Here is a 17,437-nt window from a genome sequence, read left to right as displayed (position 1 = left end):
AACATCTCCGATGAAAACGAAAAAAAGAAAGATAGAATTGAAACTTTAGAGAAAATTTTGAATACTTACCAATACGAAGGAAGATCAGTAGAGCGATCAGAAAGAGGAGAAAGCGCGAAGAGAGACGATGCAGAGACAAACCTTCTATTTCCAACAGTCAACATATCACCCACACTACCTAAGCCTTGTTTTTTTTTTTTTTTTTTTTTTTTAATTGTTTATTTTTGTTTCTAAAGTTTTTACCGCCAGATATTAGTTATATATTGGGAGATGGTGAACATTTTATAACCTTATCTTCCTTTGTTACCCAACAAAAAAACCTTTATCTTTCTTGTTTTATTTAATGTAATATTTAATATAAGTATGATAAAAATATATTTTTTTTAAACTAAAAATCATTTAATGTAATGGGAAAAAGGTCTTTGTCCGGGAGTGTGGCCTACGCCAGCACTCCTATGAGTCTATCTCTCTCCTTCTCATGTGAAAAGATACCTCTGTCAATTTGTTTTAAGGAGGAGACAGATAGACTCATGGGAATGTTGGCATAGGCCACGCTCCTGTACAGAAAACTGCTTCCCTAATGTAATTTATATGTGTGATGTAGGTAAAAAAGTAAAGGTACAATCTTGTTGTAATCAACCTTGGTTATAACTTACAACAAGATTTTCTCATTAATTAATGGCAAATAAAAGAAATAAGGGCAATAGATCGATGCTGGGTCATGCGGCCCTTGGACCAATGTGGGGGTCAATGAGGGCATATACAAAAACATCAACACTACGGGGTTTTTTATATCACAACAGCGAGGGTGGTCATTTTAGCACACTCTATTTTTTGGGTGCAGGGGCCACACAACCAAACATTGTTTTATGTTTTCATGAAATAACTATTTAATTAGAGACCCCGAGACTTTGGGCTTCTTATCGGGACATGCAAGTGAAGCAGTGCATGGTATGTACTAGATGGATGCTCTATAGTGGGTCCAGGCGTTTCATCACTTAGATTTTGGTTTTCCGCTATTTTTAAGCGACGAAGTTGAGTTCTTAATTAGAAAGCACAATAAAAATTCTATTATATATATATTTTTTTTGGTGAATTTTATGTTCTTAATTAGCAACATAAAACTTTTTGGCAAAGGTTGGTTGAGCAATTTGCCACCTAAATTGGCTAGATGGTTAATCTAATTGTGCCAAGTGGAGTTAAAATTTGAGACTAGTAGACTCACGGTCCCTTTTTCACATGTCAAGTTTCAGTCCTAATAGAATTTACTTGACAAAAACAAAGAATTATAAAAAATTTGGAACTATCAAAAAGGTGCATTAACAATTAGGTGGCCTGTGGACATATAAATGGGGATATGCTTTTACATAAGAGGATTGTCGAAATGACACATCAATAGTTGTATTTAGAAAAAGAGGCAGTTTCCCTTTATCCACGGAGAATAGAGAATCCCTTGCCTAATGATTTGGGTGTCTTTGGATGGGTATCAGGAACAGTGAGAAAGACATTATTAACTTCGTATAGTGGAGACATAGTAATAATGACATTAAATAGGTGTACTTTTCTTTTCCTTCACCCATGTTGAAGGAAAATATCCTAATTGTCCCTTTGTCTTATTATAAAAAATTAAAGGAAAAGAAAAAGATTTCCAAAATAATTTGAAAGTTATACTTATCTAGTGAATGACTAGATTTTACCCTCGAAAGGAATTGCAGCATACTAATAGAGCAAAAAAAAAAAACAAAAGGACCGATTTTCCCTTCATTCACTATTAAAGAGAAATTCCCCAATACTGCCGAGGTCCAGTTTGATTGGACCAAGGACAGAATGTTTTTTGTTCTTAAACAATAGGAGGTGGGAGTCTTGATAATACAGGAGTCTAATTACAAGATCAAATCACCAATGGTTAAAGGATTATTCATTTTCCCCTGGTAAAAGAAAAACTATAGCTAAAATGCAGTTTCACTAAAAAATAGGTTTACAAATTAATGATGAGACTATATTTGGAATGCACGAAAGAGATTGAAAATAAAGATATATAATAAAATAAAAGTAATGCTGAGTTTATGTGTATTTTTCTCTGTTAATTTTGGAATATTTATTTTCTTATTATGCATTCCAAGCAAACTATAGTTGAGGTAAATGATTAAATATATTAAAAAATTCTAGATACATGTAAAATCTAAGTTATCAAAATATCTAAATTTTATAAAGGGAAGCCGTTCTCTGCGTGGGATGCAGGGACCACACTGCACGAGCTAGCCAATGAGAGCACGCGCAGCCGCACAATGGATGGTGGAATTTCTGCCATACATGGGGAGCATGGCAGTCACTCTATCACCCACTATGCGTGGGCGTGGCCCCCGCGTCCCATGCGAGGAACTTTTTCATTTTTTAAATTACCACATTATCTCTCGATGTGGCAATGTAGCATAAGGATTCAGATCCTCGCCAGCGCGCATCCAATGGCTGGAGAGGCATAATGCGCACTGGGATGTGTGCCTGGGTGCGCATCATGCCTCTACAGCCGTTGGATGCGCGCTGGAGAGGATCTGGTTCTATGGCACAATTAGAACTTTATCAAATTGTAAACAAAAATAAAAATAAAATTCTTCTACATGAGCCAAGATGGGAAAATTATCCTCTCCAATTCCCTAAAGCTCGGTAGTGCGACAGTGCTAGGTGGAGATGCAAACACGTGGCAGTTCAAACATCCAATGGTGTGCTATGTTGAGCTTTGATCGTTGGATGTTCGAGCTGCCATGTGTCAGCATCTCCACCTAGCATTACCGCATTGCCGAGCTTTAGGAATTTGAGAGGATAATAAGCCACCAAGATGGAGGTCTCTATGTTTAGGAAACTGAATCCAATCGGCTGGTTGAGTCAGAACCAAACACCAAAACGGTTTATCTAAATACTATCAATCCAATTTCGTTCTTTATCGAAAACAATAGATTCAATTAGGATCAAACCAAACTCTTATCGGGTTAGTATTAGATCAGGTTTTTATGGAACCAGTAAGAATCAAAACCAAACCAGACTAATCATACACACCGACAAATCAAACTCAACCCGATAAAAAACTGAGACCGACCTGATAATATCCTGGTAAGAAAATGAAAATAAAAGAGAACCAAAATTTTCCAATTAAGTTCCTTATGTATACATGTAACCCGGAAAACGTGGCTGGACCGATTCGATAGTATCCCAATTAAATACCAATAATAAAAAACGATAAAATATCGAACATAACTGGACTAACACCGAAAACTTCCTTAATGATTTGATTTTAGATTCATCCAATATTAGATTGAGCCGGCTGTTCAATCAAACCGAAAGCAAATCGAACTGATCGATTGACACCTTTAGATGAAGCCTTCCAACCTCTCCTCCTCCCCGAAATTTTATCGTATGCGGTTCCTTGACCGGTGCGGTTCCCTAGTGCCTCTCACAAGAGGAGGGTGGACCCCACCCGGGCAGAGTGTTCGATCAGGTGCCTTGGACTCACCTCTTGTGAGAGGCACTAGGGAACCGCACGGGTCCTCCCTTAAAAAAAACAAAAACAAAAACAAAAACAACCAAAAAAATCATCATTTTTCATTCATGTGATAAATTCAATTTTCTTTAAAAGTCAAATAAGAATCAATATATTGGATAGTATCGTTGAGTGAAGTATGACAAATGTTTTACCAAAAAACAAAAAAAGAAAAGATTATGACAAATGTTTTAGACTTGACTAAATGACCCCTATGTGTTTAATGTAAATGCTTCTAATTTATATCTATTTCTACTATATGGCATATTCTCAGTGAATCATTCTCCTTTCGATATTTATTATTAGGTTTTAGTAGCCCCACAAAAAATAACCTTATAGGTCATTCATAGCCTAATTATATAAATGTCAAAAAAAAATATAAAATTGACACGTAAAAACCCCAAAGGCAAAGCATTGAGCCATAGAAGGCAAAGACTCGGATACATTGCTCAGGACGTCATCCGGAAAGAAAAGGAATGTCTCCACATACCCAAATGAGGGTAGAGCAAAGTCCACTTGGAAATGTTGCATTGGATCTTAGGCATTTTGGATATTGTAAAATAGGGGGGGGGGGGGGACAAGACTTCTAACATATGATTAGATTATGTTTAATAAATTGTTAAGTTATCATTTTCATTAGGACTAAACATTGTTCGGTATTTAGCATAGTTTTTTTATTTTTTATTATTTAATATTAATACTAGTACAGTCGCTCAACCCCACAAAAGCTGGACCTCGATGCAGCAGTAAGGTTGTTGCTCCATTGCAACTTAGTGGTTGCAGGTTTAAATCGAGAAACAACCTCTCTACAAAGCAAGCGTGAGTTAAGGACTATGGCCTATTGATGCCAAGTATTGGGAATAGGTTCCACACCCTTGGTTGGTGGGGTTGGAGGAGAAAAGTTGTTCATATATCCAAAAAAAAAGTAACATTTCTAGGTGGTTTAGTGTTGGCAGTAAGGATGTAAATGGATTGAATTTTGACAGATAGTAGCATTATCATATTCGTATTCGATTATATTCGGATAGAATTAAATAATATTCTATTAGTTTTCAGACAGATTCGGATAGTTTTCGGATTGTGGTTTTTTGAATACAGATTCTCCGAGGCACCTCCAAGAATTTCCACCTTTCCATGGGTGCGATGATCATTTCACACTGCCATGTGTTTGCGTGCAGGAGTTGCACGTGACCAGGTAGCGTTCTCTTCCCTTCTCCCTCTCCCCCACCAAAAAAAAAAAAAAATAAACAAAATAAAGAAACTGAGTCTAAAAAACTCTTCTGTGAAAAATTCATAAAATCTCTAAACAAATAAAATTTCTTATGAGGTTAAAAATGAAAAATAGAAGAGTCCAAATCCTTAAGTGCATGTTCTTTTTTGCCTTTTCGTTTACTGGATAGAAAAACACATGGGTGGTCACACCGTTACACCTTGATGGTGGTAGGTGCAGTGATCCGGTGTGGACGTTATTGTCCCATCCTCGGCATATCAGCTTGTAATAATATACGGGTGTCAAAATCAAACCGTTTACACAACCATTTAAAACGAAACAAGTATTAGTACTACGGAATGACAATAATTAAGCATTAGTGGTAATATGAAATAGTTAGTAAATATATAAGGGTACAAATAAATAATTATTTAAAAAAAAAAAAAAAGAATTCAATTCATACTTTCATTTCAATAAAAAAATAAAAAGACATGTAATGGAAAATAACCGTTTGAATTAAAAATAAAAAAATAAAAAACTTTATAAAATCGTTTATAAATGGTTTTGGTTTCGACATGTGAAAACGTTTATTAAATGGTTCACTTTTGATTTTACCTAAAAAACTTGACGAACCGAATCGGACTAAACCGTTTAACACCCTTAGCCTGTAAACTAGCGAATGGGGTCTAAGATGAGAATGGTAGCCGAGCTCAAATAGCACGTGTCGCCAATCTATGGGTATTTTATTTTTTACACTTTTTTTGGTATTTAAATTCTCAACATGATACCATGTTTGAGAAATTAATATTTGCCAAAAAAATGTTGAAAAATTAATAATATCTTACGAAAAAGAGAATGCTACCTGGTTGCTTGTGGCTCTTGTGATTAGACACAAGGCCGCATGAAATGACCACTGCATTTTCAGAGAATTTTTCCTTTTCATCGGGTGCGAGTCATTTCACATAACCCTATGTCTCAGCACATGAGCCGTGCACCACACACGACCATGTAGCTTTCTTTTCCCACAACTTATATTTTCCCTTAAATCCAAAGATGAAGTCCATACGATATCTAGTCTAAAACTATACTTTGATTGGAACCTTTCTTGTGATGTTGATTTTTTACGCAAAAATATATATTTCCATAAAGACATTTCTCATTCGTAAGTGTGGAAGTCCATATGGAAATGCTCTGCTCTTCATAAAATTATAGATTTCCTATGGAGGTCTTGTGCGGATGGCCTTGGTACAGTTGAAGGTCTTCGTCGCCGGAAAGTCCCTATTGACCAGGTATGCTCGAGGTGGGGAGCTTCCTCCGAATCCATTGATCACATTTTACTCCACTACCCCTTTGCCAAGACAGTGTGGTTCAGCTCTCCTCTTTCTTTCATTGTGCCTCCAGACCCAGCTTAAATCATGCCAAAGTGGATCACATTTTTTTGGGCATGTGTTTTTTTGCTTTTTTCTTATTGGTCCGAAAGGGAATCTCTTGGGATAATATATATATATATATTCTCTTGGGAGGATTAAAAACGTATCTAGAGCCCTAGAGAAGAAGGAAAAACGAGGAGAAGTCATCTTCCACCATTCTAGCGTGATTCGATAGCATAGACGCGATGAAAATTGACAGAGATTTGCCAACTGAATACTGTCTCCACACCTACATGCTTATGACCGCAACGGCTAAATCCTTGTTGCCAACAATGGCAATACTGCACTGCTGCCATTACAAGCGCCAAGAACACTAACACCGTGGAAGGATATGACATTGAATTTGAGGTTAAATAATTAAATTTGAAGCTGAAATTTGACATGTGCATGGTCAAATCCCTATATATCAAACAAATTTAAGAATGAAAAACCACTGAACAGAAATAAAAGGAGACTACATCATCTAGTGTCATATTGAGTTTTTCAATTCGTGCCCTTCATGCTAACCAATGGGCTACGAATATAACCCTAGAATCTTGTTTTAAGATATCCACATTATCAAAATCCTTAATTATATTTTTAATGCTCAAAGGATAAGTAAAAATATCCCACGACCACTTCCTCATCTTCTAATTCAGAACTCTCACTAGGTTCAAATAACCGGTCTAAATGGTGACGAATGTGATACCTAATTGTCTTGTTTCTAGAAGCCTTTTAAGCATTCCTTTTACTTTTGTCTCTTGTGCGCTCCCAGTATATTCACAATCCAAAGTTGCAACCACAAATTTTTTTGTTAAAAGCTATTACTGAATCCCAACTCCCTTCACCAGATTCTTTGGAATAACCACCACAAATTAAAATTTATGATCCTAATAAGAGCAGCTCAATAAGGGCCAACATATCTGATTGAGGAGACAATTCACTTGCCATAAAATTGGATTTTGGTTTTTTACCCGATAAGTCATAGAATTAGACTAGAGCAAACCTAAATTTGTTACCCATCTAGGGATATTATTCAACATATTTGATTGAGGAGACAATTCAATAGCCATAAAATTGGACTTTTTTACCCTGATAAATCATAGAATTGGACTAGAGCAGACTTAAATCTTTTACCCATCTAAAGATATTATTCATAGGAGAAAAGAATTTTGTCCAGGAGTGTGACCTACGCCAGCACTCCCATGAGTCTATATCTCTCATCTCCAAATGAAAAGACAGTTCTGCCCCCTTGTTTTAAGGAGGAGAGAGATAGACACATGCGAGTGCTAGCATAGGCCACACTCCCGGACAAAAAACTGCTTCCCTTATTCATAATACCTATTGGGTTATGAACTAAAAGTACAATTAAACAATAATGGTAAAAAAAGACCTTAGTCCCAAAAATCTTGCTTCCCAAATCCTTTTAATAAATGAATAATACAAAACATTTGCCAATTAGTCTCTCTTTCTTGGAGACAACAACGACAATTATCATCTATATTCAAAACATGACAAACTTGTCCCTAGATGCAATTCCGTTATTTAATAATTTTCTCAAAAAAGGAGTTTGAATTGGGTGAATCTTAGATTTAAAAAAGGACTAACCAAACAAATTTGCTGATGAGAAGACTCAAAATTCCGAGATGAAAATCAGACCTTTATCTTCTGAGGTTCGCTGACCGGTATGGTTATGCGATTCCTCTCATAGGGAGGGGGGGGAGAAGGCTGAAATAACCATTCCACCCCTGACCGAACACACTGCCCGGATGGGATCCACCCCCTTTCATTAGAGGCACTAGGGAATCGTAACGGGCAGAGAAACCACAGGGGATAAAAATTCGATGAAAATCTTAGTTTGAGGATATAAAAAAAAACAATCATCATGCTGAGAAGTACCTAGAGGGATTCTAGTGATTCTCGATACAATAGATGATGGAAAACGGGTGTTAACCAAAGAGAAATTCCAACTTCTAATAACTATTAATTCAAAAACTTTCTAATGCCATTTGATGAATGAGATTAGTATGGTTAGTTTATTCTAGATTGAGGAAAACCTGAGACCAATATAGTTAGTGAGGTTTAGATTATGGTTAGTTAGTTCTATTCCACGCCCATGATCCTTTTTTTTTGTTTTTTAACTTGAAATCATTGACCAAAATACTCGAATGAGGGAAATAGTTAGTTTTTAAAACAAGGCCCCATAAGGAAGAATGGTTATTGAGCAATCTCCATCTTAGCCGAGTCAATAAAGCTTCATTATGAATTGCATTAAATCTAAAACTCAGATCATCATCATGTTTTGGCTTACAACCCTCTACCTCTGGTACTAAAGAAACCTTTTTACGAGACTTAGTTTTTCCTTGTCAAAATTAAGCATTAATCCTGTCAAACTGGAAGCAAATCTTTTTAGGAAATAGAAAACATGACATAAGATAAGTAGGTATCAAACTAAGAATAGTTCTACTAAAAAATAGGGCATACCCAGTGCACGAGTCTCCCGCCATTGTGGGGTCTGCGGAGGATCATAATGTATGCAGCCTTACCCTTGCTTCGCGGAGAGGCTGTTTCCCAACTCGAACCCGTGATCACTAGGTCGCAGTGGAGTAACCTTACCGTTGCGCTGAGGCGGTCCTCTATCAACCTATGACCAAAGAGGAACCTTTAGTTTATTTTGCACTCTATTAAGTTTAAGGGTTTATCATTTAATTTCTTTGAACCATCTAGAGGTATAAGTCAGGGATGTTCTTTGAGTCTATTTCTATTCATATTGTCTATGAAAGGATTTTTCAAATGGTTGTCTATTTATAGAGAACCTAATATGTTTAAGGACATCAAGATTTTTAGATCTCCTTCGAAAATTTCACATTTACTTTTTGCCGATGATACTTTTGTGTTTTTTCATGCTAATCTAAGTCACATTCAGACCATTCAGGTAATTACACGGCATACGATAAGTAGGTACCGAACTAAAAATAGACTTAATAAGAATAGTTCTATCACCCTGTGATAAAAGAAAAACCTTCCAACGAGACAATTTATTAAGATTTCTAGGTCTGAGCTAATTAGTATTAGAATAAGATATACTCATGCAATGCAAGTTGCTACTAGCTCCACCACCATACAAGGAAATAGTACTCAATAGCTTCTAATACTTTCAAACATGTATGGGATATTCTTATTGATACCATCAAATAATTTGTAATTTTATATTTTTATCTTTTGAGTATTATATAATTTTTTTTTCAATAAGGATAAAAATGATCATTTCATAGGTATATTCAAAATATATGCATGACAATAACACTTTTCCATAATGACATTATAATATGTCACGTTCAAATTATTTTTAAAAACCTTTTTATACTTTTAACTTAAAGAACTTCCTAGAATATGACTGTGAAATTGAAAGAAGGTGTCAAACTCTAAATACCCCTATAGAGGTTTTATCCAAACACTCCCAACATGTATACTATAATATTTGAACCATATGTATGAAACCGCTCTCAAAACTTTTGTGGGACCTTTGTGACAAATCGTAAGGTATTTTACACTCTCTCTCCTCTCTGACATGTGAGCTTCTTATATAGAAACATTGAGACACCACTTTTTGTGTTCCCATGACCTTGAGTTGGAAATTTTATCTCACCTTGGTGACATGTAAATCCTTTGTCCTACTATTTCCTTGTAAATTCTTTGAAATTTGACTATGATTTGTTTCAACACTCCATCTCCACTTGATTCTGTTAATAAATGTTAGCATGTAACCAGTGGAATAGAGTTCAACTCTTGGCTACAACCCCCTCTTCCTGGCAAGGGTATCCGTTTAGGACCGGAACCAAGAAGTGTCCTAAAAATCGACCCATCCCATAACTAAATGGGATGATCTAGGAACTGATGTTGAGATCAATTATTAAGTGAAATGAGATAGTTCTGGAATGAGACCAATGAGGAACATGCAAAAATTGGAGCCACTAGGATCCGTTTAAGATGCATATTTACTTATTTAAGATTATTTAATACTTAATAGTTATATCTTATTTGAAGGCTTAATTTGTCTTAATTATAAAGAAAAACTAAGGGAGTAGGGTTATTTGTCAAAGAAACATTTATATTTGAGTTTTAGAGACTTGAGAGTTTGAGTGTCCAAAACCATTAAAGAATTAGGATCGAAATCGGAATCAAAATTGAATTGTCCCATTATTAAATGGGACTGAATCCTAATTTTGGGACCATTTAGTATATAAAACAGTTCTAGGATTGACCCCCACGGATCAGTTCTTTACGGTTCTGGTAAAGAACCGTTTCAACTAGCCAAAAATTGTCCCATTTGACACCCTTGGCCCAACCATCATATTGCTTCTAAAGCTTATTCTCAAAACATTCCTTCAATTTGTATCAAGGAGAAAGTTTTCTTTCACCAAGTGGGAAGGGTTCACTATTCTAGGGTCCTAATACATCTCCTTTATTTATGAATGATCGAACATACCCCCACTATTGTACGATATCCTTCTCGTCCATCCGAAAGTTGTGCCCAAGGGATTCCCCTTCATCATGGCTTAAAAAAAAACTCGATCCTTCACACTAATTTGTAGGGGAAAAGTCCGTGTTGTTTCACCGACAAGGTTAAGAAACTAGGCAACAATGAAGTCCATGTTGTAACAGATGGGTGGATTTTATAATGGCATGTATTTCTTCGGTCTCGTATACCATGCTTATAAATGGTTTAGAAAGGAGTTCTTTTATTTCATTTAGGGGTAGCCGTTTATCTTTGTATTATGCTCTTAGGTACTCAATTCGTTCGTAGAAGAAGCTGAAAATGCAAACTTAATCAGAGGTGTCAAAGCAAGGAATCGAACACCTCCAATTTCTCACCTATTGTTTGTCGATGACTATCTCCAATTTTCTGAAGTCAAGCTTCAAGAAGTATCTCATCTCAAAGCATGTCTTGAGACTTATTGCAAGGCGAGTGGACAAGAAATAAATTTGAAGAAATTAGGGCTCACATTTACTCCCAACACCCCCAATGAGATTGAAGAGATGTTTTTCCTGTATTTTGAGAGTTCCCTATGTATACGGTCTATCCAAGTACTTGGGGTGGGTTTCAAAAGCGGACATTTTAAGGATATTGTTATTAAAACTAGTAAAAGAGTGCAAGGATGGGAACACCAGCTTCTATCTCATGCGGGTTGAGCAGTTTTGCGCTACCAGCATGCACATCATAATTCAGTCCAGAAATCTATATCAGATTTTTATTGGGGCAATCATAGAATAGACAAGAAATTACATTGGATTTTCTGGTTCCGCTTGCGTCACTCTAAGGAAATGGGTGGATTGGGATTTTGGGACCCAATCCTTCATAATTGGGCTTTGCTCTCAAAGGTTGCTTAGGAGATTGTGGAGAAACCCGAATTCCCTGTGGGGCAAATTTATCAAAGCAATCTATTTCCCAACGAATAATTTTCTTAATGCTCCCTTAAGTAACAAATCTTCGCGGGCATAGAGAAGCGTTTTGGTACGAAGAAAGGTGCTTTCTAGTGGGCTGTTATGACAAAATGGAGATGGCAAAGATATTTATATTTGGAACTTTAATTGGGTTCCATCGCTTCCTAATTTTTTTATACAACAACCAAAACCTCTAGGCTGTGATATATCTGAAGTCTCAAACCTTATAGATCAAGATACTCGGAAATGGAAGGAAGACCTCTTGGATCGCTACCTAAAACCATCAAATAAGTGGGCCATATTGAAAATTCAGCTAAGTTTGATTCCTAGGGAAAGACATCCTTAGTTGGGGAGGAGTTTGAAATGAGAATTTCTTAGTTAAAACCGCATACCACCTCCTTCCAAATTTCTAAGAGATTAGCTTACAAACTCTCAACCATCTTCATCTTGCTGTCTTGATTGGGATCTGATTTCTATCTTAGCTTGAAAAATGATTTGGAATTGTAAGTCGTGTCCCAAAATCAAGTCTTTTCTGTCAAGGGTGTCAACTGGTTCGATTCTGGGCTATCGATCTGGTTCTCTAGCGGTTCCGATTCTAAGGTGTCAAGACCAGATCTGGACCAATAAGTTCGCCGGTTCCAAATCTGAGATCCAGGACCATTAACTAATGGGTGGTCTAGTTCCAGTTCCGGTTCTTAATCGGGTCCAAACATGTCCTTGTTGAGCAGCAAAATGTAAAGCATTTTTCCCACTAGAACGAGAAATCTCAAGCAAGCTAGAATCTTTCAAAAGCAATTCATTAACTACTGGTGTGTGTCTCTATGTGCAACAGATATGAGAGGGGTAGAATACTAGAATTTGAGGGGCCAAGTTTCTTGCTTTGTCTTGGGTCATGTTCTAATAGCAACTGGGCAACAACTGTATAATAAAAGTTACTTTAACTATATGTTAAAATAACAAGGATCATCTATATTTTAAAACGGAAAAAATGGTGCAAGACAAGTTCAAGTGTATGCATTTCTTCCGGTTCCAACGGTTCCGGGGATCAGACTAGATCCGGACCAATAACCTATCACTAAGACCAGATCCAGACCAATAAACTATTGGGTGAGTCGGTTCCGGTTCCTAGCCGGACGGTTTCAGTCCGGTTACCCGTTCCGGTCCAAAATTGACACCCATACTTTCTGTGGAGATTTGCATCCAAGGAATAGCTTTTGGAGAAGGTCTCATGAAGCACCAAATTTCGATCAACCCGAGTTGCGGCAGGTGCAGTTATGACTTATGAGGTTGAATCTAGTAATCATATCTTATTGGGTTGTCCGTTTGCAAAAGCTACATGGTTTGGGAGTAACCTCTCTTTCATTGTTTCAAATGGGAGAGATCTAAGTTAGGAAACTTACTGCAAAAAGGGATTAATTTAGATTTCCTAGTAAGAATGTTGGAGCAGAGATGATGTGTCTTATCTCCTTCCTTTGTTGGTATCTTTGGTTGGCTAGAAATGATCGAGTCTTTAAGTGCAAAGAATGGTCCCCAGAGGAGAGCATGTTGGTAAGAAAATTATATTCCTAGCCACTGTTTTGTATAGTTTGGTAATGTAAACGATACCATTGTTGTGTAATCCGGAAAATTTTCTTCCCCCATTTCTGTTTTTCAACATCTGCTTAGGTTCAATGGATAACAAACATATATAAAAAGACAAGATTCTAATGTTTGGATGGGCCAAACATTACTGGGCCCAAACATATCAGATATGAAAATGTACTGAGGCCCATGCCCTCATAGATGATCCACACAAAGTATTGTTAAGAGAGACTTATATTAACGTCCAAATATATGGTCCAGGTGACATTATTATTGCATTCATGATGATGGAATGATTGATTAATGTGTTTATCTTTCTTTGGAAAATTCATTTTTTCCTTTTCTTGACATCCAAACATAGTCTAACAAATACAAGACCTAAAACTTGACAAATGGCCAATCAAGAGGGGTCTTGGCAATCCAACTGTTGATTTTACCAAGTGATACCTCAGTTTCAAACAACAAGGCTGGGTTGTGTACAAAATCCTCTTGTAATAGCTTTTGTATTAGTACTTCTTTTTTGGATAAAAATAATATAACAACTTAATTATATGAGTGAGAAGGTACAATTCCAACTACTCTCCAACCACCCATCCAACGATGGAGAGGACGTGGACATGCATTCCCAGGTTTTGATAGATGTTAGAATGCATGTTCAAGTCCTCCCAGCTGTTAGATGAGGGATTGAAAACGAGTTGGATGTTTAAGTAGTTGGGGAGGATTCGGATCCCCAGTCACATATGGGTCCAAATTTTGAGAACAAGTGCCTAATGCACTTGGTAGAGTGTGTAGCGTTAAAGCCTATTCTATTAGGAGGTCTTGGATTCAATCTTCTTGGTTCTCATCTCCCCTCCCCATAGATTAGGATAGAGTAGATATCCATAAAACCCAAGTTTACTCCATTAGCCTTGCATCTTTTTTGCCTAATTTTATGTAAGGATTGTTTGAAATTTGAATGACACTTCTATGGGTGTATTTATTTCTTGTAATTTTATTGCCCCTTTTTTTATTCCCTCAAGTTAATGCTGTCAAAATAATTAACACCTTAAAGAGTGTCACTAAGATATCCCTCTTATATATAAATTGGGGTGTTTTTTTTGTGTACACTGTGTAAGTTGTACTTTAGTGAATGAAAATTTACATTTTCCATTCCCCCAAGAAAAATCAACCATGAAAACCAGCAGATTCAGGAATGTTTAAGTTGTGACAATTAAATTCTATCCCCCCCCCCCCCTGTATAAACAAAAAAATTGGGGCAATTTCACAACAGCTAGCCTACTACTGGACCCGGGCAAGGCCAAACCCATTTTAATAATCTGCAGTCCAAAAGCTAGATGAAATGAGGTTATAACTCTAGTGGACAGTTGCAACCCTCTACATGATTCGCATCCAATGGTTGGGAGCATCTAAGCACGCAACTCGAGTGTCTCCAACCGTTGGATATACTGGAGGGGTTGGCGTGCTGGAGAGGATTTCTTTCCTTTAATTTTGGTTTCTTCCTTCTTAAAATTTCTCTTATTAATTATTATACATATAACATACTAGACATTGTTTTTAATCTTAAAATGGCAAGGGAAAGCCAATCAAATAATAATTTTTGGATCTTATACAACAATATTGAATTTTAGCTCCGTTTGGTTGCTAGTAAAGGGAAGTGAAATTATTTTAAAAAATGTTTAATAAACAAAATCATATAATTTATCTAAAACTCTTACCATATTTAATAAATATAGGTTTTGATGTAAAATTTATTTTAATTTTTATATCAAAAGAATTGACTACAAAGTAAAATAAAATTTAGTATATATTGGAGTTAAAATCTAGTGCATAAATTTTCAAGGAGTGGGTTCTTGAATTATAGTAGTTAACGCACATTATATTTTCTACCAAAAAAAAAAAAAACACATTATATTGCTCCTATGTATCTTGGCATTGATAGAGCTTATTATTGATCCACGAGTGGGTCCTTCTGATCTCATGTATTCTCGCTTTTGATTTGATAGATCATCTATTTGATCTGGTCACATGTTAATTTTGGTGGTCCAACTTAATTATATTAAATCATTTTTTGATCATCATTTTTGTCAAAGGATTAGTCATTGGTGGCTTTATGTGAAACCAACTTTTAATGCCGAATGTACTCTCACTTGGTTGCTATGGCCCACCCACTGTGACTGTAGAACGTGGCACCTTCCCAAATTATAAACTTATGGGGAAGGGATCTATACGTTGTGGGGTGGAAACTCCCACTCAAGCCAATGGGAGCACAAGAGAGGGTGTTGCATGGTTTGTATATAGAGGCCCACATTCAGGGAGAAGTTTGTGACTCAAGAAGTGAATGAGTCAAGGAGATTGGCATTGTGTTTTGCGTAAGATCAAAGACTATGTTTGGATGTCAAGAAAAGAAAAGAGAAAATAAAAAAAAAAAAAGGATTTGAGGAGAGAGATAGACAAATAAATCAATCATTCCATCATCATGATTTTTGTTTTATTATGTTTGTTCTCTTCTTTTTTTGGCATCCAAAGATAACTTAAGTTTCCTAGGAGGCACTGCACTTGTGGTACGTGTTCAAGGTAATTATTTTCCTTTTTCTTGTGATTGATTTTTAATATCTAATACTTACAAGAGGCAAGAACATAGGGTTAATATGATTAGTGAACTAAGGCCTCGTCTGGTATACACTCTCAGTCGATAATGCATTCCAAGATATCATAACAAACACAGGCTTAAGTCTTCTTCCACCCATGATCTTAAACATCTAGACCCAGTATATACTTAACGTATGGGTTTTGAGCACCATACACCCCCGGAATATCTAACTCTAAATCTTGGTTAAGGAGAATGAACTATGCAACTAACTATACTTTGAAAGAGTTTGGAATTGTAAATAAACTGCAAATTAAGGTTGCGTTTGGTATAAAGTCTTGGAATACATTATTGACCTAATGAACGGATTCCAAGAATGCATACCAAACGAAGCATTAAATTTATTTTTCATCTATTTTTTCTCTGAACTTAATAACAATCCATGAACACCACCAGTTCAGTAAACAAGTATATATTGACCTTGGAACCAAACATCTACTGATCCAAAAGGGTCCATAAAATGGTGCATGAATTGGATTAAACAGAAACAACCAAGCTGTTTAACTTGTGGCACATAAATGTCGAACACTTTTAAGTTGGCCGGTAGGGCAGAGAGACAAGAGAAAAAGAGCAAACTGACACTACTTATGTGTTGGTGGGTTACCCCTTGCAAGAAAGAATCTGAACATGAGATGGGGGGTTGGGTTATCCTAAGGCCACAGCATCCATGGAGATATGTATCTGTGTACTTGTAGCTTATAAGTTGTCGGCACTCACCCTTTAGTCTCTGTGTTCTGATTCTGATCACTAAAATTGTGGGTTTCTGGTTGTTGGATCAGATCTACAAAATTTTCTTTATTTTCTGCCTTCCTTTGTCTTCCTTTTTCAAATGAGGTTAAACCCTTATAGGCAGACTTGACAGTGGAGTTTTTGGAATCCTGAAATCAGATCAGGCTAGGAGACAAGCATCAATATTAATATATATTCCAAGGCCTCTTCACTCTGGTTAGGATAACCCAGACCGAACCGAAATTAAACCAGAAGAAAAATCCAGGTCAATATCGATATAATTCACTACCAGCCCAAATTAAAAAATTATTTTTTTTACAAATTGTATATGTACCCAAACCAACCCGATAACAAATCGATAAGAGAAACTGATAAGAACCCAAACTGTAACGATCGAAACTGAAGCTTCCCTTATTGGTTTGGTTTCATATTCAACATTACAATGCAAAAGCAGATTCAGACTGAATAAAAAACTGGCCCGAACCGGGCGATTGACACTCCTAACTCTCTTGATGAGCTTGAGACTTGTTTGGCGATCTCTTTTCAAAATTGGGAGAACATGGGAAGTTGAAATGTGTTATTTTTTAAGCCTGATCACAACTTAATCCAAGAAGTACTGGTGATTTTTCCCCAATATTGATGGTCTCGCTCTTCACTGAGTGTGTCGGGAGGTTGGGATCACCTGACTTGGGAGTTGTTTATATTAGGGGCAATTTTGTACTTTTGGAGATTAGGGGTTCTCTATATTGTACTGCACAAGACACTATATATAGTGGAAGCTTATCTTATTGCTCGGCTGTGGACAGAGTCCACCTTGGGTGAACCTGTTTTGTGTGTGTGTGTGATCTCCTTTTTCATTTTTCTTTTGCAAATCGCTGTTC

The sequence above is a fragment of the Telopea speciosissima genome, chromosome 1 (genome assembly GCF_018873765.1).
Source record: "Telopea speciosissima isolate NSW1024214 ecotype Mountain lineage chromosome 1, Tspe_v1, whole genome shotgun sequence".
Classification (NCBI taxonomy): domain Eukaryota; kingdom Viridiplantae; phylum Streptophyta; class Magnoliopsida; order Proteales; family Proteaceae; genus Telopea; species Telopea speciosissima.
The sequence above is the reverse complement of the archived record's forward strand: the minus strand, read 5'-3'. Positions refer to the sequence as shown.